We start from the raw sequence: 22,994 nt of genomic DNA on the forward strand, positions 1-22,994 counted from the left end.
ACACAGGGCAGTCATCAACCAAGATGGCATCAGAGGCTTCACTAAGGGGCTGATGCCCCCACCACCATCTTGGTTAATGGCATGCATGCATGGTATGCTACGTGCGTGCACATGCCTGCCATCAACCAAAATGGTGCTAGGGGCATCAGCCTCTTAAAGCCTCCACTGCCATCTTGGTTGATGGTAACCCTGCATGTGTCATGCACAGCAGCAAAGACAGGAGAGAGGGAGGTGGAGTCAGCAAACGGGTAGGCGGCCTGGAAGCACCCTCCCTGTGATTCACAGCAGGGACACACTACTCTCTCACCCTAACAAGGGGCCCTTCAGGAGGCCCCCTGGGCAGCAGGGGCCCTTTGCCAGGGCCCGGCCTGGCCACCCTTTGGCACCAGCCCTGCACACGTGTAACAACAATTGAAAAATTTATAGAATGTGCAAATGGCAAGTGCCTGTTTTACTCTGGAGGCCTGCACAACATTATCATCAAGTATACTTCTAGCAAAACATTCGCACAAATATAATCTATCCACTTTTTTCAGGTGAGTGAAAGAGTTAGCATTGCATTAAAGACAACATGAATGTTCTGTTTTCTGAGAGCCATTATCTTATATATAGGCATTACATTTTGTGTTATTTTAATATTTGTTAATATTTTTCCTTTTTAAAGAGGCATGTGGTGATAACTCGGAAGAAGGATTTTAGTGTGGCTGCCCCAGTTCTGTGGAAGAGCGTTCCTGTCAATGCTGGTCCATTGGGACAGGTGACCACCATCTGCACTTTTCAGAAACAATTGAAGACATTTTTGTTCTGACAGACTTTCCCAGCTGTTTGTATAGGTCTCTGCCATGGGTGCCCACTTCGTATTGTTTATCTGCTGTTGTTTTCTGTGTTTGGTATTGTATTTTGTACATCACCTTGAGACATGAATGTAAAAGGCAAAATCATCATCATCTGCCAGGGAAATGTAAGTTTCTTTATGTTGTCCTCTATTTACATCTGAGTTAGCTTCTAGTGATATTGCCTTGTGTTATTTACGTACTGTTAACCTTTGTTTTGTGGCGGTTGGATGGATAGATACAAATAAATGCATCTAATCTAAATTTAAAATGATCTTACATATGGAGCGTATGATACAATCATAATTATGAGTAGTATTCAATGCTAGTCCTATTCAGAGTAGGCCAGCCTTTCCCAACCTTTGGATCCCCAAATGTTTTTGGACTACAACTCCCATCAGCCCCAGCCAGCATGGCCAATGGTCATGAATGATGGGAATTGTAGTCCAGCAACATCTGGGAACCAAAGTTTGGGAAAGGCTGGAGTAGACCTATTGAAGTTAATAGACATGACTAACTTAGGTTCATTAATTTCAATGGGTCTACACTGAGTAGGACTTAGTTGACTACAGCCCCATGAATTGTTTCCAATGGTGTCTCTCAACTAATGGAAAGTACTTCTGCTTGCACATTATGATCTCTCTTACTCACTGCAGTCCCCCTCTTTAAAAAGCCGCTTCTGAGGGTATTGTGGAACAGTACAGAACAGTGCTTCTTAACCTTTGAGACCCTGATGAAAGCTATGGACCCCTTTCCCCAGAAAAATGCACATAAACACAGGCACAAAACATTTTGCATACAATTTATTTTGTTACCATGAAAATTGATTTTTTAATTTATTTAATTTTTTAAAATCCAGTTTGTGGACCCCCTGAAGCCCATCCACAGGTTAAGAACCCAAGTATAGAATAAGGTGTGCAGTAGATAGGGGAGCTGGCAAAAATCAGGAATCCCGCCTTGTGTGAACAGAGGTATTTTCTGCTATCTCAAAACCACATTAGGATACAACCCAATATTGATATAGTGCTATGTCTGTACAAGGAGATTTATAACATTACCAAAATGAAGACATATCCCAGTGGCTAACAAATTTAACAGAAAGAGAAAACAGGGAAAGTGTAAAAGACACAACTATAACAAAGGATGAATGTAAGCAAATGCTGCACTTAGTAGGAATGGATGCATCAGCTTCAGTATTGTTATATGAGATAGAAATCAATGGGGAGGCTCTCAGTCAATTGAGAGGCAGTCTAAGTCCCACCACCTGTGTGCCAATGTCACCAACTATTCTGAAAGGGGATAACTAGCCTCAGGAACGCCTACAGCTACTTTTGACCATCTGAGATCTCAGCCAAGCTCTGAAATCCTTCTTTAACAACTCCAGACAGATGCCACAAGTACATGTGCTCCAACTAGACCGCACATTGCCAGATTTTAACAGCAATATTGCAGGAGAGGATGAAGACTAAGGGATTAAGCCAGGAATGGAGAATCTTTGGCCTTCCGGATATTGTGGGACTCTAGCTGACGATCATAGGGTTCATAGTGCACAGATGCGAAAGGAGAGTCTGGAGTTGTATGACGTACACAATAGGAACATGGAATGTGAGAAGCATGAACTAGGGAAAGTTAGAAATTGTCAAGCAAGAAATGGAATGTATCAACATTACAATACTTGGTGTGAGTGAATTAAAATGGAAGGGAATGGGACATTTTCAATCAGGCAACTACAAAATATTTTATGCAGGAAATGAGAAATCAAGAAGAAAATGAGGTTGGTTTAATAGTGAGAAGTGATGTAGCAAAAGCAATTAGGAGCTACAACGCAAGGTCTGAGCGAGTTATATCAATCAGATTTAACAGGAAACCTATTAGCATAACCATCATCCAAGTCTATGCTCCAACGGCAAACACAGAAGAGGAAGATTTGGCGCAGAAGTACAGGAGGAAATTGATCACACACCAAAACAAGATGTTCTGATAATCATGGGGGACTGGAATGCAAAAGTAGGGAACAGAGAAGAACTAGAAATTGTGGGGAAATGGGGCTTAGGAGGTAGAAATGAAGCAGGAGAAAGAATTCTGTGACGCCAATAATCTTTCTTGCAAACACATTTTTTGAGCAACCGAAAAGATGACTGTACACATGGATATCACCAAATGGTCAATATAGGAATCAAATTGTTGGTATAATTCATAGCAGAAGATGGAGAAGTTCCATACTTTCTGCGAAAACAAGACCAGGAGCAGACTTACAGACCATGAACTGGTAACACCAAAAATCAGAGTAAAGCTAACGAACAACAACAAAGCAATCATAATGCCAAAATACAATTTAAACAACATCCCAGATGAATACAAAGATCAAATAAGGAACAGATTTGAGGCTTTAAACTTAGTTAATAGAGAACCAGAGGAACTATGGATTCAGAGACATTACCATAGAAGTCAGAGACATTACCAGGGAAGAATGCAAAAGACAATACCTCTAGTTAAAAAGAGAGAAAGACCTCAATGGATGATTGATGAAACTCTTAAAGTGGTTAAAGAGAGAAGGAAAGAAAAAGAAAAAAGAGACAGAAACATGGTCAGGAACCTAAATGCAATAATACAGCGACTAGTATGTAGGGATAAAGAGAACTATTACAATAGTTACTGTATAGAAATAGAAGAAGATGGTGGAGTTTTATTTCTCAAACTAATGAGGAAGATATCAATATCAAGGTTCCCAAGGTTTTCCACAATCCATGGATTTTGTAAAGGTGAATAACTCTTTTTTGTACTAAACTCCTTTTTTTTGTATCTAAGCGCAGAAAAAAGTTGCATTTCTTTTGTTGATTCTTAAAAAACACCTGATAAAACAATTTCTGCTGGCCTGTGTATGTACTACACATTGCTAAACTTTACTTTTAAGGAGTGAGCAATTCCTGTACAGTAATTATGTGACTCACATTAAAAACCTGCTTATAAAAAAAATCCCCATATCTCTCTGATCCATTATGTTATTCCATCCATATCTGGAATTCTTCACATGACCTAGCTTTGACAGTGTGGTGAAGCAGCATGGGGGAGCATGTGCTTCTGCTCTAAGGCCGTTGAGTGATTTCTGTGCCATGACATCTCTGAATCTGTGTGTGTGTGCACACGTGCGCACAGACACATATACACTTATATGCCAAGTTACAAAGAACATAGCGGTGCTGCTTTTCATCTTTTGAGCCCATGCTTACCTTCACTTGTGCTTTTTTGATCACTGTTTCAAGAAGCACTTCTTAACACCATGGGGATTTTCTTAGTGCAAGTGCCTTCCCAATTGCATCACCTTCTAGAGCTCAACCTGTTGTGTAGCCTCCCACCATCATAGTTGTCCCAGTTTTGCTGTTCACCAGTAGTGCTTGATGGGGCTCATTGGCTAACTGAGATGTGCTTCCTGATTTGTGCCATCTGGCTAGTGAACTATGCCAGGGTGAGGTTGTTTAAAGATGTTTCATTCATAAAGAGATCTTTGGAGACATGCTATGACATGCCTTTTTCAACAAATGAGGCAGGGACAAATTTATTCACTCAAATATTGATTTATCTGCAGTAATTACTTCTATTACTTCCATATTAAAATTCTGTCAGTTGCCGTACCCTGAATTAGTAATTAGAAGCAAGATCTGCATTAGTCATCAGAGGATTCTAGAGAAGATCAAAAGTGTTGTTCTCTGCCCATCCCCCAATACACACACACTTCCTCTTGGTCCCAAATCACCACCAACCCACCTCATATTGCATACCACCCCTTCCAGTTCCCTACTTACCCTGATGCAGTTGCCTTTAACAATTTAATCAGCAATAGCATGGGCACACAGCAGATGCCTGGGATCCTGTTACCATTGGGACAAATGTCCCATTCAGTAAATAGTTTTAGCCTGGGTTTATGTAGAAATAACTCACTAGTATAAAAATTTTCATTATCTTTCCGTTTACAGTGATGAAAAGACAACAGTTTGGAGCTTTCTGCATACTTTTCACTTTTTAATCATATTCATCTCTGCAGATATAGTTAACAAGATTGCAACTTTTACACAATTTTTTAAAAAGCAAAATAATGTTAAAGGGTTGCCATTAGTGATTTTTAATACAAACAGCTTCATTTGTGAAACAGCATTTAAAATAATAAGCCATCTGCTGTTATTCTTTCTAATGGCTGCAACTTATTATGTATTTTAAATGGTGATCCTAATTTAGATCACACTTCATCATCGGGAAATAAATAGATATGGAACTGCTGTTTGTTTTTATCATCATATTATGCATTAAATACCAAATGTTTATTATCTCTTGCAATAATAATCATAACACATCCAACATATAACATTTTTCTTTCTCAAGAATTTAAAGCTTGTCTTTATCTAGTGGCTTTGCAGTAACATTATCATCTACGAAACGGAGACAAAAAGCCAAGCCACTGTAACATCTTTGTTTAAAAGACAGGAACACATGATGGGTATTATATAGCCATGAGAGTGGCTGTATGCTAAAGCCAGCTTAGAGTTTTCACATTCCACCATGTTAAATTGAAAATACCCCCCATGCAGTTCTGCTGCTTCCTATGACCTCATTTCAAAACAAAATCTTACAAAACTTATAGTCCTGAACTCAGAAACTCTTGCTTAACAACCCTCTAACGTTTCATGGTGATGCACAAAACACTCAGAGAAACCAGAGTTTAAAGTCTAAAACAAAAATAAAACAATCCAGACCCCTACTGGACTTTTTTCTGTCAATGCCTAAAAATTTGTTGAAATTTAATTAAAAATCAACCATGTTCATAGCGTAAATATAACCACATTGCTGACCTTGCCCCATATTCTGACCTTCATCTTCTGCAGTTTAAAAGTTAAAAGAAAACATAGCTGATTCGTAATTAATTTAAGAAAATTAATATTGGAGTCAATTATAGCACAGGCACACTCAGTAAGAACCAACTCTCAGTGTTCTAAAAGCCAGACTAAGAGCTGTTTTGCTTGGCTAATCACGGGGCCACACCCACACCAGACCTTTATTCCACTTTAGACAGTCATGGCTTCCTCCAAAGAATCCTGGGAAGTGTAGCTTTTGAAGGGTGCTGAGAGTTGTTAGGAGACTCCTATTTCCCTGACAGAGCTTCAGTAACCAGAGTGGTTTAACAGTCAGCCCCTCTTCCCAGAGAATTCTGGTGATTGTGGCTCTGAGGGGAATAGGGCATTTCCTAACAACACTCTGGTGTGGATGTGACCAGGGACAGCCTTGGTTTAAATTTGGGTGGTAGACTACATGTGTCTGCTGTAGAATAAAAAAGTGGGGAAACCTCCCCAAAATAATGATACTGTTCACTATATTTTCCTTTTGGAAAGGAAAGGAGCTTTACCTCTGCCCAGTGCCCACTCACCCAATCTCCTCCCCTCCCTACCCACCCCTACTCTTCCTCCCTTCCTCCCCCCTGCCCCTCTCCAAGTCAGTTTCACCTATCCTAAGCATGATTGCACATGAATAAATCCCACTGAACTCAATAAGGATGCAAATGATCAAACCTGCCCTTCCCTCCTCCTCCCTCCTGCCCCACTTCTCCTGCCCCCCTCCCCTCCCCCTGTCCATGGTCAGTTTCACCTATCCTAAGCATGATTGCACAGGAAGAAATCTACTGAACTCTATAAGCATGCAAATGATTGATCCATTCTCAGCAAACTTGCACAGGATCCCATTTTAAATCCCAGAATCCCAGATTAAAAAGCAGAGAAATTCACTAACAGGCAAAAAAAACCCTTGCAGTTTAAGAACATAACTATAGCCAACAGATATATCTATCAAACTTTAAAAAGTAGGGAAATTGGGCAGCTATAGTGAATGCACCAGGGGAGCAAGAGACCTGACCTCCTCTTTGAGATATGGTAAAATTATACATCTGTAAAAATGCAAACACATTTTGGATTGGTCACAGTCCAATCCACTTCCTGAGTAGTTTGGAAGAATTTGGTAACATGTGCCTCTGAGCATATGGTGAATGGTGGCAAGACCTCCAATCAGGACTGCAGCTCCAAAGATGAAGAATTACATTCTTGGTATGTTTGTTGATGTTTCATCTTTGCTTCTTTCCTGTGTTGCTACTGTTTCTACATAGAATCTAATCTAGAAAATTGTATTTTGCTTATTATTCATCCTAGAAATATGTGTCAAATTTATTTTTATTAATTTCAAAGCCTTTGTATTAGTCAATATCATATGATGGTGAAGACAGCCTTTTGTGTTTCAAACTGGAGGTTATATTCTATAATATAGAGAGAGAAATGATCCTTTATAATATACAGATGCATCACGCTGGTTAAGGCAAGTAAAATTTGATGCCTATAATATAAGGATTAACCCACAACCCAATGCATGTCTATTCAGAAGTACATTCCATTGGGTTCAATGGGACTTTGTCCTAGGTAAGTGTGTGCTGGATTTCAGGCAATCCAATACACACTTACCTGGAGTAGTCTCCTTTTGCAGCCATCTTAATTCTGCCTTCGGTATCTTCACAAGAGCCATGTGAGGCAGGTTAGGCTGAGAGTTAGGGACTGGCCCAAGGCAGTAAATAAGCAAAAACAATGATGAATAAGTTAAAATGTTCATGCTCCGAGTATTTTTGTTCCTGTTTGTCAAGGCTTTGTGTTTGCGTTTTATGTCTAGTGTCTTTGTGCCTGAGAATGTCATATTTCATACAGTTACCAATGTTCTTTTTTTAAAAAAATTGCCCAAATTCTGTGGTTGTTATTTTTTTTTACTTGAGTTCTTTGCATGCTTTAGGGTTGGCATTGCAGGAGATCAGACTCTTGTGCATTTAACAGCTGTTGGGCAGGTAGAAATTAAATGAAGTAAGCCTTTTCTACTATGGAATTACAATTATGGGGAAAGCTTCACCTGTTAATACTCTGTATATCAGACATCTTATTACTTGTGTGGGCCCCCCCTCCCCAGATTTACTTTTGATTTGTGGATGACATGTAATTGCCGTTCCCTCCCTCGTTTATTTGTGCAACAACCCTGTGAGGTAGCTTAGGCTGAGACAATAAATGTACATAAGAAGCAGTTGGTAGTTGTAGCTGGTACAATATTAATAAAGTATAGCCCCTGAAATGCTGAAATTTATTCGGTGGAGTCCAGTCCTATATATGTCTACTCCGAATTAAGCATCATTGAGTTAAATGGATAAGTATATAGGATTACAGATTAATTTTTACCTCTGAAAGGAATGCATTGTCAGACATAGAATTTAAAAGAGATACTTTTCTGGACATGTTTGAAACAGATAGGTAGGTGGATAGGGAGTTGTGTTAATGAAACTGGGTAGTCAACACTCTAGATGTTGTTGGACTACAACTCCCATAAATCTCAGACAACATAATCAATTGTTAGGGGTGATGAAAATCACATTGGCTATCCCTGATCTGTAAGGCCCCACAAGTAACTTTTGTTGTTTGTTGCTATACATAAAAGAATATAAGTAGAGCCTGCTGGATCAGGCCAGTGGCCCATCTAGTCCAACACCCTGTTCTCACAGCGGCCAACCAGATGCCCTAAAGGGAATCCCACCAGCAGGACCTGAGTGCATGAGCAGCACTCTCCTCACTTGTATTTCCAGCAACTGATATTCAGAACCATACTGTCTCTGACAGTTGAAGTAGAACATAGCCGTTATGGCTAGATGCCACTGATAGCCTTATCCTCTATGAATTTGTCTAATCCTCTTTTAAAGCCTTCCAAGTTGGTGCCCATCACTGCTTCTTGTGGGAGCAAATTTCATAGTTTAACTATATGCTGTGCAAGACTACATTTTTAATTGCAGGAGAAGGGTAACATCTATTTTGGTGGATTACTTTTGATGTGTGCATTTTCTGTTTAGCTACATTATGTCTCTTAAGTTCTACCTCTGACAGTTCAATCATGCATTTGTGTCTACTCAGAACAGAGCTTGGAAAAGTTACTTTTTTGAACTACAACTCCCATCAGCCCAATCCAGTGGCCATGCTGGCTGGGGCTGATGGGAGTTGTAGTTTTAAAAAAGTAACTTTTCCAAGCTATGACTCAGAGGTAAGCAGCAATGAGTTCAATGGGACTTACTCCCAGGTAAGTATGCATAGGATTATGTTACCTCTAAGTTATACTGTTGAACAAAATTACAAAGGCTACTAGTAAAGTGCTAAAGTTTTCTTTGATGATAGGGGATTGCCATATTAATCAAAATGTAGTTTAGTTGAAAGGGGTGCTGTGGTGGTTTTTGCAGCGCAACACAGACATGCCTTCAAGCACTGCAGTAGAATGCCTGTTCAGTACCATTGGCAACATAATGACTGTAAAACGACATTCCTTGTCTGACATGCTCTTTGAGCATCTTGCTGTCTTGAGACATAACAGAAATGTATTGTATTGATTTCAAATGAAAAAAGTATACGTGTGTTGGGGTATCACCATTGCTGGGGTGAGGGTGGATGTCAGATTCTGTTATGCCATTCTGTTAATCTTATGGATAAAAGAATTTATTCTACTACACTCTGTGTGCGTGTGTTTATGTTTAATGTTGTTTGAGGCTACTTAGGTGTGCAGCAACCAAAGCTAAGCACCTTATAGGCACAATAGTTTGGTTTTTTTAACAGTAACCTAAGTGTAAGTGTAGTGATTGCTTCTGAGTAACGGTAAAGTAATTAATTCCTTTCAGAACAGTTGCAATTGTAATGGTAATTTATTCCTTTTTGGGACCATGTAACAGTAATTGTAAGTTATTACTTTTTTAAAAAGTAATATTCCAAGCTTGGCTCAGAGGCAGATGTTACCAAATTCTTCCAAGCTACAAAGGAAGTGAATTGGACTGTGAAAGACCAACCCAAATTATGTTTGCACTTTTACAAATTTATAGAGCAGTACAATATCTCTGATAGGAGGTCAGCTCTCCTGCTCCCCAGGTGCCTTCACTATAGCTGCTGAGTTTCCCTGCTTTTTAAAGTTTGATAGAAATATCCGTTGGCTATAGATATGTTCTTAAACTGCAAGGGTTTTTTGCCTATTAGTGAATTACTATTCAAGCACTTCAGAGAATTTAAAACACTGGAACAGGACACATATTAAAGCTTAACCAACTTGATCATAAACTATTTTTCTTGGAACTAAAACGGATTTGTTTCAGCATAATTTGGAAGATCACAGCACACTGCTTTACGTTAACAGGCAATTTTGATATTTTAAACAATGGCTGTGCACACACCATAACTTTAAAGCATATTCAAAGCACACTCCCCTCCCACAAAAAAAGAACCCTGGGAACTGTAGTTTTTCACTCACAGCAACAATTCTTAGCAGCCTTAAACTACAATTTCCAGGATACTCGGGGGGGGGCAGATATGCTTTGAATATGCTTTAAAGGTGTCAATGTCTGGTATTAATCTGCCTTTACACTATTATTGCAGATTGATGGTGGAGCTTTTGGGGTAGCCTTGGGGAAATCCCAGAAGGAGAAGGTCCAGTGAGGGGGGTTGTATGGCTTTACACTATAAGCCCCTGAGAAACCTGGCAGCACCGCTTCCGGGAAGGGCTTGCTGGCTCCTTCACAGTGACCACCACCCAAACAAAAGGCAGCTTTGCCAGCTCTTCCACCACTCTCACTGCTGCCCAGAAAACAGCTTTGCCAGCTCTGACACTGCCAAGAGGCCCATCTAGTGGCAGCTGGTGGCTCCATGTCAGTGAAGCAGTGGAATCCGCTCCGGGTTTTAGTCTGAACTTTCAAGGAGGTGTCCAAGTTGGAGCCACCAGCTGCCACTGGGCTCATCTGGGGAGAGGGGAGGCTTCTGAGGGCCCTGCCTGACCTGGCCCAAGGAAAGGGCTAAGGAGTAGACGTACCTAACCACCACTTCAAATTGTGTCCTTATTCCTCTGCCATGTCTCCCCCACCATGTGTAGGTCTGGTCACATCCACACCATACATGTGAAGCACTCTTATACTGCCTTAACAGTAATGGCTTCCCTCAAATAATCTCGGGAACTGTCGTGTGTCAAGAATGCTGGGAACTGTCTCCCAACAACTCTCAGGGTCCTTAAGAAACTACAGCTCACAGGATTCTTTGGGGAAAGCCGTGACTGTAAAAGTGGTATAAAAGTACCTTAAATGTATGGTGCAGATGTGAGCAGGAAGAAGAGCTGGTAATGTTGCCTCTTGCTGAGTGGCGGCAGCAGCTACCATGAAAGAACCAGCAAGCCCTCTTCCAGCAGAGGTGCTGCTGGGTTTCATGGGGTTCTAAACTGTGAGCCTTATGTTCCCCCTGTCTGCCCCTTTAGGTTTCCCTAAAGCTCCACCCTAAGTCTGCAATAAGAGTGTAAACACAAATTAATATCCATCATTCTAATCTTGTGGAAGATCATATGTGCAGTTTCCATAAGCTAAGAGTAGCCAATAGGGTGCTCTCCAGATGTTCCTGGACTACAACTCCCATCATCTCTGGCCATTGGCAATACTGGCTGGGCCTGATGGGAGTTTAAGTCTACCCTAAGCTTTTTGAGGAAAAGGGGCATGCATCTCAGACCTCCATCTGCATAGGCTCAAATAGTATGCCTCCTGCCATAGAAAGGTCATTATGATAGAAACCATTCATTTAAATCCAAGCACTCTATCTTAGATGGTTTGGGGACTGGGCTGCACGTGAGTAAAGTTTCAAAGGTTATATTGGGGTAGCAATGGGATCCATGGTCCGGTGCCATTTCAAAAGCATTCTATCAACCTAACAGGCGAGTATCGTGTTCATTCTTTGTCTGCAAGCCGCAGCTGCTACCTATCTATTTTTTTCCTTGCAAAAAACACTGATACTAATATCGATATTCTGAAAGGAAATATCGATAAAATTATTGTTGTTGATATCCATATTTTAGAGCCTTTTTTAAAAAAAAACAAAAATCCATTTTCAAAAATAACCATGGAAAATCACTATATAAATATCCAATCCACAATGATAGAGAATAAACGAATTAATGAAAAATTTGGAGCCAAATCTGAATTGGGCAGAATTCCAATGCATCCCTAATAAGAGGTGGGGAACCTGCAGCTCTCCAGTTGTTATTGGACTCCAACTCCCATCATCCTCAGCCTACATGGCCAACGGTCATGGATGGTGGGAGTTAGAGTCCAACAACATCTGGAGAGCTGCAGGTTCCCTATCCCTTGGTTATAAAGCACAATTCTAGCTAACCTGTTTTGTGGTACCTAGGTATGAATGACCTCTGGCCAATCTGGAGATGCTATTTTATTTTAATAATAATGGGCATGTTGTGTGACGAGCAAGAGTTCTGATTGCTACAGTAAGTATGGAGAGGGTTGCATTGGGGGCTGATAGAGAAACAGGACAAGAAAAGTCACATCTACAGCATTTCCACCAAACCTCAACCCTTGTAAAGGTAATACAGCATCACCTCTTATTTTAAAACATACATCAGGACATTAAGTGAAGGGACTAAATGCAAGTCTTGGCAAAGAAAAGAAACTGTATTTGTGGTGGTCTTCATCTCCAAATAAATCTCTTTTTCTTGGAATTAGGTTGTACTGGCTGATGCAGCATCTCCTTCATTTGCATTGTAAGGATGAAAATCCAGTGGAATGGAGAAGGATGTCTGTTCTCCAGTGACAGATAAAATGCAAAGAACACTTCAGGGGCTAGGAAATGCTGTAAACAATGCAGCTGCTAAAATAGAAAGAGATCAGTAGTTGCAGATGCATTGACTTGATGTGCTTTCCCTCTATTGCCTTGACTTCTACAATCAGCAGACCATCTCCAAATGATTCTTCATTCTGGCAACACACAGTGAATAAAAAGTAGCAGACCTAAGAACCAGGGATCGCCTAGCAGAAGAAGATTACATCTTGAGGATGTTATATTGCTGATTTTTAAAGCACAGACATTTGTGTTTCATTACAGCCTTCTGGATATTTTTCTGCCTACTTTTAAAATGGCTATTAGTGGAGCAAAACGTTCAGTATTTATTCCAACAAATCGTTTATTGCCGAATAAAGAAGATATGCACAAATATTGTTATGCTGACCCAACTGCTCCTAGCAATGGGAAGTTCCAGGGATGCAGTGCTTACCTGGGTTTGGTTCCCATTGAAAGGAGGTTGTTGGCTTTTGTAATATTTGTGTTTATTTACTAATATGCAGATGGAGGCACAGCTGAAACATTGCAACCAGCAGCCACAGTCGCTTGTTTCCACATCAGATCTTTAGGGAGGTAGGCAGAACCCTAAGATACTCCCAGGGTCCAAACTCACCTCTCTTGTGTCTTTCTCAGTCTCTAACTCACATTGCACTTCAGCTGAGGGCTTTTTTCTTCCCATGATCACCTCAGAGAGAAAGCGTTACCTGTTTTTACACAGTTTTCTTTCAATTTGTTCATCCGAATCCTCTCAAAGACTAGGACCAGTGTAGGCTGGGCCATTGGGGCTATTGGGGCACAGCCCTCCCAAGGAGAAGGTCAAGCAATTTTACCCCCCCTCCAAATCTCAAAACTACACACTCTTTCTTATCCCACACACATTCTATACTTCTCTTTTAACTCAGAGAAGTTCTGCAAACATTTCTGTAAATCTACTGTTCTCTGGCCAGTACGGATGGGGGAGACTATCCTCTAAATTGGACTTAGTATTGGTTTCTGACTGAATTTGACAGTCCACTATCTTTTCGGACCGGCACTAATTTCCTGCAGCAGGTTGTGGCTGTAATTGGCATGGATTTTTGCACTGGGCTGTAGTGGTCGGTGCAGATTTTTTTAAAAAAGGTCCCCCCGATTTTATGTAATTATCTTTGTTATTTCATCTAACAATGCATTCCTAACAGTGTGTAGGTGTGATAAATAGGAAAAAATAAAGCATGTGAAACACCACAATCATTTACATAGACATTTATGTTGAAAATTACACAATTTATTTTCGTGACCAAAAAACAACAGTGGATCGAGTCAGCAAGTGCCAAAGCAAGCGGGAACAAAAAAAAAGGGCAGATCGGGATGGAACAACGGACTATATAGAATATAAGTGGATTGGAACTAGGCAGTGAACCTAATCCCTACTGGCCAGTCAGGTTTCTGCAGCACTCAACCAATCCTAATCCAATAGTATAGCTATGGCACTCTGGGCTGGGGGAATACCAGCTCAGCCAGAAGCTGCTTGCAGAGACCAGAAAGTAAAAGCCTGCTCTCCCAAATCCTCTACCGGGGAGTAAGCCATCTCTGTTGACTTTTATTGCAATTATTTTCTTAGAGTGACCTTTTTCCAGGCTTAACTTTCGCCTGGATTAGGACCTGCAGTAACACTCTGCACATAAGTTGGATGTGGCCTAAGTCCTCAGCTCACCCACACCCCATTGCTGGTCTTGGACCGAATTAAATAAATTCATTCATTCAACCACACCCCAACATGCTCTTTTTTCAGGCCTTACAATCCTTATGATGGCTCCACTTGCGCTGGTCTCAGATGCAAATCCAGCACAGTATAAATGCGAGTTGGATTGCACCCTAATATGCCAGTACTGTTCTTGTTGTTTTGCCAAAAGTGTACCATGATCTACTTTATAGGGTTGTTGTGAAGATAAAAAGACTGTAAAACATTTGGAAAATTAAAATGTTATTACAAAAGGTAGGATGTTGCAGAAGATGGCTCAAAGGAGAACTCAGTGTGCAAAGCCTTTATGTAGTATGAGATCATGGATTGCATCCTGCCCATACGTCCCACCCAGGTAAGCTTGTCCTAACAGACAGCCATACATTGGATTTACCAAAGACCTAAATGTAAACTCCAAAATTTGTAAGCCTGGGTATCCTGGTTGTGTTTCAGATTCTTTTTTTTTCTTTGATTTTTAGGTTCAGCTTTTTTCATTATTCCAAACCTGGGTCCCCTCCTCCAATTCAAGATCAGGAGCAGGCAGGCAGGAGAGAACTGTTTTATTTGTTTTATTCCTTATTTATCAGTATATCCATTCCACTTTTCCTCCAAGTAGCTCCAAGTGGCATTCATGGGCCTCCTTTTCCCCATGTTATTCTCACAGCAACACTGTGAGGTAGGTTAGGCTAATAGACTGCCCGAATGTCATACAATGAGTTTTATGACTGATTTTAATCCTGGTCTCCCAGGTCCTAGTCCACTTAATATCCCTCTGCCTTATTCCACATTCTGGAAAAAAGATGGAGAAGTTAATAAGCTGGGGTTGGGGAATAATCTTTCGCCATAGGCCTGGAAATTTATGGGGGCCCTTGTTAACACTCCTGTGTGACACCTTTTAGATTAACTAATTCGGGCTGCAATCCTGTATATACATATCAAGGAGCAATCCCCATGGAATTCAGTGGGAGTCTACAGTTTCTTTGACATGAATCCACACTAGAAATTATGACAGCAGGGATGCCTTCTGAAGCATGATAACACACTTAAGTCCTAACAGAGCAATCCAAAAGATGGGGAGCCGGCGGAGGGGGGATTGGTGACGGAGGAGCCGGTGGAAAGCCCTGTGGGATCCTCCTCCCACTCAGAAGCTGCCAGCCTGGCTGAACACCACTCTGTCAGCAGCCATGAGCATGTGGTGGCCAGGAAGCGCCAGCTCCCATGAACAGGCCTCCCGGGGAATAAGTGATCCCTGTGGAGGCCCATTACTGTTTTTTAATGTGCCGGCCTTTTAGCCAGTGAAGTTTCAGGGCAGATCGGGACCTGGAGGAGGCTCCAAATGCGAGGAGGATCTCACCAAGTCCTCCCCCATGGCTCTGTCCCCATCATGCTTCCAGATTTTGGGGGCTTCCACCAGCTTTTGGCAGACCTCCATCTGCCAGGCTGGCCATCCCCAGCAGAATCCCAGTGGCGAAGGCAGGCTCCTGGTGGCAGCATTGCTCAGTACTGCCAGTGAAGGTGGGCAGAGACTGGCAGTGCCGGGAGCCTGCCAGTACAGCCGGGGGTCCGTAGCATCCAGGTCCTCCCAGCTCAGCGGAAAGGTAAGTTGGATTGCGCTCTAGTATTAATAAAAATACAGTGTGCAAATGTCCACTGTTTCTTTACAAAAGAGGAGGATAGTGAGAGAACCAGAACAGGTGGGGGGGCCACACCACTTTTATTCCAGCAAGAAGCAGGGAGACTTTCCAAACCAAAGTAAGACACTTTTCAGTTTAGTTAGGTACTAAGTATTTGTTAAAGTGTAATGCTTAAATATCCACAGTTGCTTTGCAAGGGAGGAAGATGCGAGAAAACCAGAACAACTTGGCCACACCCCTCTGACAGCCAATGGCCATGCCCCCATGACCTCCTAGCAGCCCTACCAGGTCTAGTGGGCACCAGCTGCCACTCGCTAGGACTGTGATCCACAACTAGGCTACTTTATTTAGGTTTAAGACAACATAATCTCACTGCCTTTAGCAAGAATAAATCAATTTAAAATTAGCACTTTCCCAATTCATTAGTTCGTGGATCTGGTGAGCTTTATTGCTGGACTGATATCCACAGAAATAATATTGTAAAAAGGAGGGTTAAACTTTGTCTCAAGCAACTGAAGGTGCTAAAACTTCTGAAATGTAGAGGATCAGTGACCTAGTTGTTCTGATGTTCATGTTATCAGCACAATTGACTCTAATACATATCATTTATAAGCCTCATCTCCTTCTACAGATCAATATGAGCAGCCAGTTTTAACCCATCAATGCACTAGCCTTTGTAAGAGTAGTTTACTGAGCCTTCTGATAATAGAGTGACAATGTGTGCTCTTCATAACTACCAACATTTACTGAATCTTTCTGGTGCTTTTGAAAAAAGAGACTACTGAAAATAAGCTGCTTTTCCTTCTGTCCTAAATAGGAAGGAAATAAAAATGCATTTTTTTAATAAACAGGGTTCCCAACACTTGTACCTCAGTTCACATTTATTATGGGCTTTATATAAATATTCTTATATTATTGCAAGGTTATTTTAAAATACTAGTCACATAGATAGTTATCTTGGGTATTTTCTAAAACTTTTCTTGATTCTGCTCTATATTTCTGAATCTGATTTTTCCACAACCAGATATTGCTCATGCACTTAGAAATTCTGCTTTGAAAGTGCTGCTGTCATATTGTTTGCCTGTCGAATAGCTTTAACAGCTAGACAATGCTATTAGGCATGGTACCAAAATGATGGATGGGTAGCTTATTCCCACCTGCTGCTTTCATTACTCAGTACAGATGCCAGTTTATTATGTAGCTGATTGTCACTAGCAAATCAGCACAATTACTTCACCACCACAGTGAAAAATCAGTGCATAGCCTTTTTGTTGACAAACAAGTTTGTTGATTAATATTAGTATGCTGCCAAAGCTTTCTGTAGCTTTATGGGGGGGTATTATTTTGTTTTTATGGTGTGGTAAATTTACTTTTGTTTTTAACAATGTTGTGAGCTGCTTGGAGTCCTTCAGATAACAAGTGACTAATAAAGCCGATAAATAAATAAAGCATATTTCCTTATTTTTTAAAAAGTAAGAGCGTAAGAAGTGCCCTATTGGATGAGACCAAAGGCTGATCTAGTCAAGCATTCTGTTCCCACAGTGGCCAGCCAGAAGCCTATGGTTAGCCAACATGTAGGGCATAAGCACAACAGCATTTTCCCACTTGGATTCCATAGTGACTGATATTCAGAGGTAATATATATCCATCATGCCTCCTAGCCATTAATAGCCTTATCCTGTCTAACCCCCTATTATTTATTTATTTATTTATTTATTTATTCGGTTTATTAGTCGCCCATCTGGCTGGATTAACCAGCCACTCTGAGCGAAGTACAAAGCAAAAACATATAAAACATCAAAACATCAATAAAAAAACCTAAACAGTAAAAGCTAAACAATAAGGTAACAATAAGGTAGAGGCAACTGAGTTTCAATAATAAGGCTTCTCGCCTATATAGTCCGAAGATGTAACTGCAGATGGAAGTTCCTGGTGTAAGTCTTCCCACATTGGCATAAAAACCAGTGTGGGTGATAGTCCGTTTGCAAGATCTAAAACGGATTATCAGATGTTTATTATAGACATTGAGGACATTGACATCTATCATTACATCTTATGGGAGCAAATGCCATTGTTTAATAATACCCTATGTGAAGAAATACCTCCCCTTTGTCTGTCCTGAATCTCCCACATTTATCTTCATTGGATGACCCTAGATTCTAGTATTATTGGACTATTCTAATATGCTTTACATAAAGTTGCCCTTCAAAATAATCTGGAGGTTGAAAATGATGCAAAATGTAGTAGCCATAATGCTAAAGTTTGCTGCTGGTTGTCACATATAAAACCACATTTTAAAGAACAGCACTAGTTTCCAGATATCCTCTGGGTCTAATTCAATGTCCTCATGGTGACATATAAAGCCCTAGAAGACTTGGGCCCCAAATATCTGAATGAATGCTGCTGCATCCTCTATAAACCTGCCCGCGTGCATTAAGATCAGTGGAGGAGGCCTTGCATGTGCTCCTGCCATGGAGTGAGAACTGCAATGCATGGGTGCCTAGAGGGACCTTCTCTGTGGTGGCCCCATGCTTAAGGAATGATTTCTCCTCTGAGGTGCATCATGCACCAATATCATTGTCATTCCATTGGCAGGTGAAGACATACGTCTTTCCCCATGCTTTTAGGAGGGATGAAGTTTAATGCTGATTGGTAGAATTTGTTTCATTCAGTTTCCCCTGCCATGTGGATTTTTCACTGATGTTTTAGTGATGGTAAATGTATATTTTTTTAGATTTTGAAACATTGTTTATTATGGTTTTAACATGTATTTATTCCCACCCTAGGAACGTGATAAATTTAAACATGAGGGCACTGTGGGGATTCCAGTGCAAAAAAGGTAGACTAAGCAACACTGGGCCCTAGATGTCCTTCTACCCACCCACCCCTATTGTCCAATGTATGCTCTAAACAGGAAGGATCCCGGTGGAGAAGGTTGGTGTGCACAATTTTTCTGACTGGGGGATTTGAACTGTTGTAAAGGGCAGTAGCCTTCCTATGAGTTACCAGAGGAGAGAGCTGATAATGACAAAATCATGAACAGGTACCAGATTTCTGGATTTTCGAGGGTAAGGTAGGCTCATTTCCATCTACCTAGTTTTCACCTTTTTCCACATTGGGCCCGTCTGTAAATAAAATTAACCTTAAAATATATATGTTGCCCTACACAGATGTTTCAGTAAGACTTGAAACAAATGTCATATTTATTTTTAAGAATTCATAAAGCTCTGCATCTGTTCCTATTTTATACCAGTTGGTCCATGTATCCTTGTCCCTCATACAACTTAGTTCAATGACTTCTGCAGAAAAGACATAGCCCAGTGAGTTAAAAAAGGCTTGATAATGAAACCATTTGTGTACACACCATTAACCATACAGACGTTAATAGTTCTTGTGGTATCATCATATATATAATGAAAAAGTTGATGCTTCGTAATCTTCGGAATTTTCTTTTACATAGATTGCTGCTGTATGTATGTTTCCCACCAATATTTCTGAACAATCATTCATTTGCTCTACATCTAATTTTTTTGAAAGCTAAAGTAGAATTGTATAAGTACAAATTACCTGTCATCTGTCATTGTTCCTGAGCCCCCATTTATGAGTTTGCGGCACATACATACAAAGAACAAACAATGAGGGTCAAAGCAAATGACAACATCTAGTTATTTGTGAAAGTTTAGCTACATCCTCAGAAAAATCTTCTGGTAAAAACTCTTGGAGATAAGGCATCAGTTTCAATGGTCTCCTCCCCCCCCCCAATAAAAACAGTCTTCATTTAGACAGTGAGCATGCCAGGTGGAAGACTTGGCCCAAACCTTTCTCTGCAAGTTTTCTACAAGCAGGGAAGTTTCCTTCCCCCTCTCTATGGGGAAACATTTCTTTTATGACATATATCCTGTCCTTCCTCTAAAGATCTCAGACCTGCACAGACATAGGATTGTCCCATTTTATGCTCGCAATGTGTACACCATGCCACACTTATTTGGTTTTTAGTCCTGTACCCATATGCTTTTTAACGTTTATATGAAGCCGCTGGGGGCGGTCATCAGGAGCTTTGGAGTGTGTTGTCATCAGTACGCTGATGACACGCAGCTCTATTTCTCCTTTACATCTTCTTCAGGTGAGGCGGTCAACGTGCTGAACCGTTGCCTGGCCGCGACAATGGACTGGATGAGAACTAACGAACTGAGACTTAATCCTGATAAGACTGAGATGCTGTTGGTGGATGGTTTCTCTGATCGGATGGTGGATATATACCCTGTCCTGGATGGGGTTACACTCCCCCTAAAGGAACAGGTTCGTAGTCTGGGAGTCATCTTAGACTCTTCCCTCACATTTGAGGCTCATGTAGCCTCGGTGGCCCGGAATGCATTCTACCAACTTCGGTTGGTAGCCCAGCTACGTCCCTATCTGAGTAAGGAAGACCTCACATCAGTGGTACATGCTATGGTAACCTCGTGTCTGGACTACTGCAATGCGCTTTACGTAGGGCTACCTTTGAAGACGGTTCGGAAGCTACAGCTAGTGCAAAATGCGGCGGCCAGACTGCTAACAAGAACCAAGCGGTCTGAACATATAACACCTGTGCTAGCTCGCCTGCACTGGCTTCCAATATGCTTCCGGGCCAGATTCAAAGTGTTGTTACTTACCTATAAAGCCTTATACAGCGCGGGACCACAATATCTGTCGGAACGCCTCTCCCGATATGAACCGGCCTGTACACTACGGTCTACTACGAAGGCCCTCCTCCGGGTTCCGACCCATAGGGAAGCCCGGAGGGTGGTGACAAGATCTAGGGCCTTCTCAGTGGTGGCTCCCGAACTATGGAATAGTCTCCCCGAGGAGGTGCGCTTGGCGCCGACACTATCATATTTTCGGCGCCATGTTAAAACGTTTCTCTTCTCTGAGGCATTTTAATTCATTTTAATTTTAAACTATTATAATCTGATTTTAGACTGTACAGTTTTTGTGTATAGTTTTGTATTGTGTTATATTATATTGTGTTATCTTTTATTGTATTTTTAATGTTCACCGCCCAGAGAGCTGTTGCTAGTCGGGCGGTATATAAGCTTAAATAAATAAATAAATAAATAAATAATAATCTCATTTCCTAAAGTTTACAGTTCTAGGTGGGCTATTTGCTGCTTTAAAGATATCTACTCTACTTCCTAGCACGCTCATCATGGGTTCCTGTGGCAGCTTAAATTACCATTACATCATTAATCATCATATGATTTTTCTGAAAATGTAGACTGGCTTAGAGTAATATGTTATTTGAGAGGAAGAACAGCACACTTGACCTATGCATCACTGCAGCATAAATGTTGTCTGTGTTTATACAGGCTTGTGAGCTAAGCTAAGCAACTACTGGGCTAAGGTCAGGGTTCTGGTTTTGGTGTGCAAAGCCCCATACAGCTTGGGACCAGGATACCTGAAAGATCATCTCACCCCTTATATACCCAGTCGATCACTACACTCTGCAGGTGAGGACCTCCTGCAGACACCATCTTATCAAGACGTCTGTTTCGTACAACATAGGAAGTGGACTTTTAGTGTTGTGGCACCTACTCTTTGGAATTACCTCGCCTTAAATATTAGACAGGCACCATCTCTGTTACCTTTTTGGCGCCTACTGAAGAGCTTCCTCTTTCAACAGGCCTTTTAAGTAGAGGCCTTATCTCAGTCTGTGCCTGTGTTGGAATTGCTTTCTAAGATGTTTTTAAAGCTTTTTTAAAACAGATGTTTTGTTTTGATGCATTTTTAAAGTCTGTTTTTATGATGTTTTTGGTGTCTTTGTTTACCACCCTGGGCTTCTACTGGGAGGAAGGTGGGATATAAATGTAATAAATAAAATAATAAATAAATAAATCAGAATATAGAGCATCTACCAGGGTTAAGCATTTTCCTTCAGCCTTCATTTGGCCAACTCTTGGATCACCTTTCCTCCACACCAATCTGAGGTTGTCCTCCAGGTTTCTCCTTCCAGGTTGTGACTGGAGAGAGGCTCACTGGGTGTGGAGGAGCCACTATGCTATTTGAGAGGAAGAGGCGAAGCAGTGGGAAGGTTGATGCAGAGCTTGGAAAAGTTACTTTTTTGAACTACAACTCCCATCAGCCGAATGCAGTGGCCGTGCTGGCTGGGGCTGATGGGAGTTGTAGTTTTAAAAAGTAACTTTTCCAAGCTCTGGGATGCATTGTAAACACAGCAGCAGGGGCACCAGAATGGTTCTGCCAGTGCATTTGCACTGCACTAATCTCCCTGTCATCTTGATTCTGTCCCTCCTAGTAAACAACAGCAACCCACCTGCCAAGAAGCTACCACAGCAGCTCCATTCCACCAAGCAAGCTACTTTTGAGGTGAGAAGAACCTTCTGGGTCAGGCCAATGGCCCATCTAATCCAGCCTCCTGTTCTCACAGTGGCCAACTGGATACCTGTGGGAAACCCACAAGCAGGAACTGAGCACAAGAGCTCTCTTCCCACCTGTGGTTTCCAGCAACTGGTATTTAGAAGCATACTGCCTCCGACTGTGGAGGCAGAGCATAGCCATCATGGCTACTTGCCTTTGATACCCTTATCCTCCATGAATTTGTCTAATCCCCTTTTCAGTCCTCCAAGCTGGTTGCCATCACTGCCTCCTCTGGGAGCAAGTTCCATAGTTTAACCATGCACTGTGTGAAGAAGTACTTTGTTTTATCTGTCCCGAATCTTCAAGCATTCAGCTTCATTGGGTGTCCATGAGTTGTAGTGTTTTCCATGCCATGCATAATTTTATAAGCTTCTATCATGTCACCTCTTACTCGCCTTTCCTCTAAATAAAAAGCCTCAGATGCGGCAACCTTTCCTCATAGGGGAGTTGCTCCATCCCCTTGGCCTTTTCTGGAGTTGTGACGCCTCACAAGAGAATATCCTCCACAGGAAAGGTTGCCTAGTACCCATGCTGTTATTTTTTTCTGCACCAGATAAACTCTTTGTCTCTTGTTTGTTCTCTAAGGCCTTTTGGATCTTTTTAACTAGTCAGAAGTAAGGCCCACTCCCAGGAAAAAATGTATAGAGTTGTATTCAACTAAGGCCTACTCAGAGTAGATCCACTGAAATTAATGAACCTA

The sequence above is a fragment of the Rhineura floridana genome, chromosome 9 (assembly GCF_030035675.1).
Source record: "Rhineura floridana isolate rRhiFlo1 chromosome 9, rRhiFlo1.hap2, whole genome shotgun sequence".
In the NCBI taxonomy this organism is placed as follows: domain Eukaryota; kingdom Metazoa; phylum Chordata; class Lepidosauria; order Squamata; family Rhineuridae; genus Rhineura; species Rhineura floridana.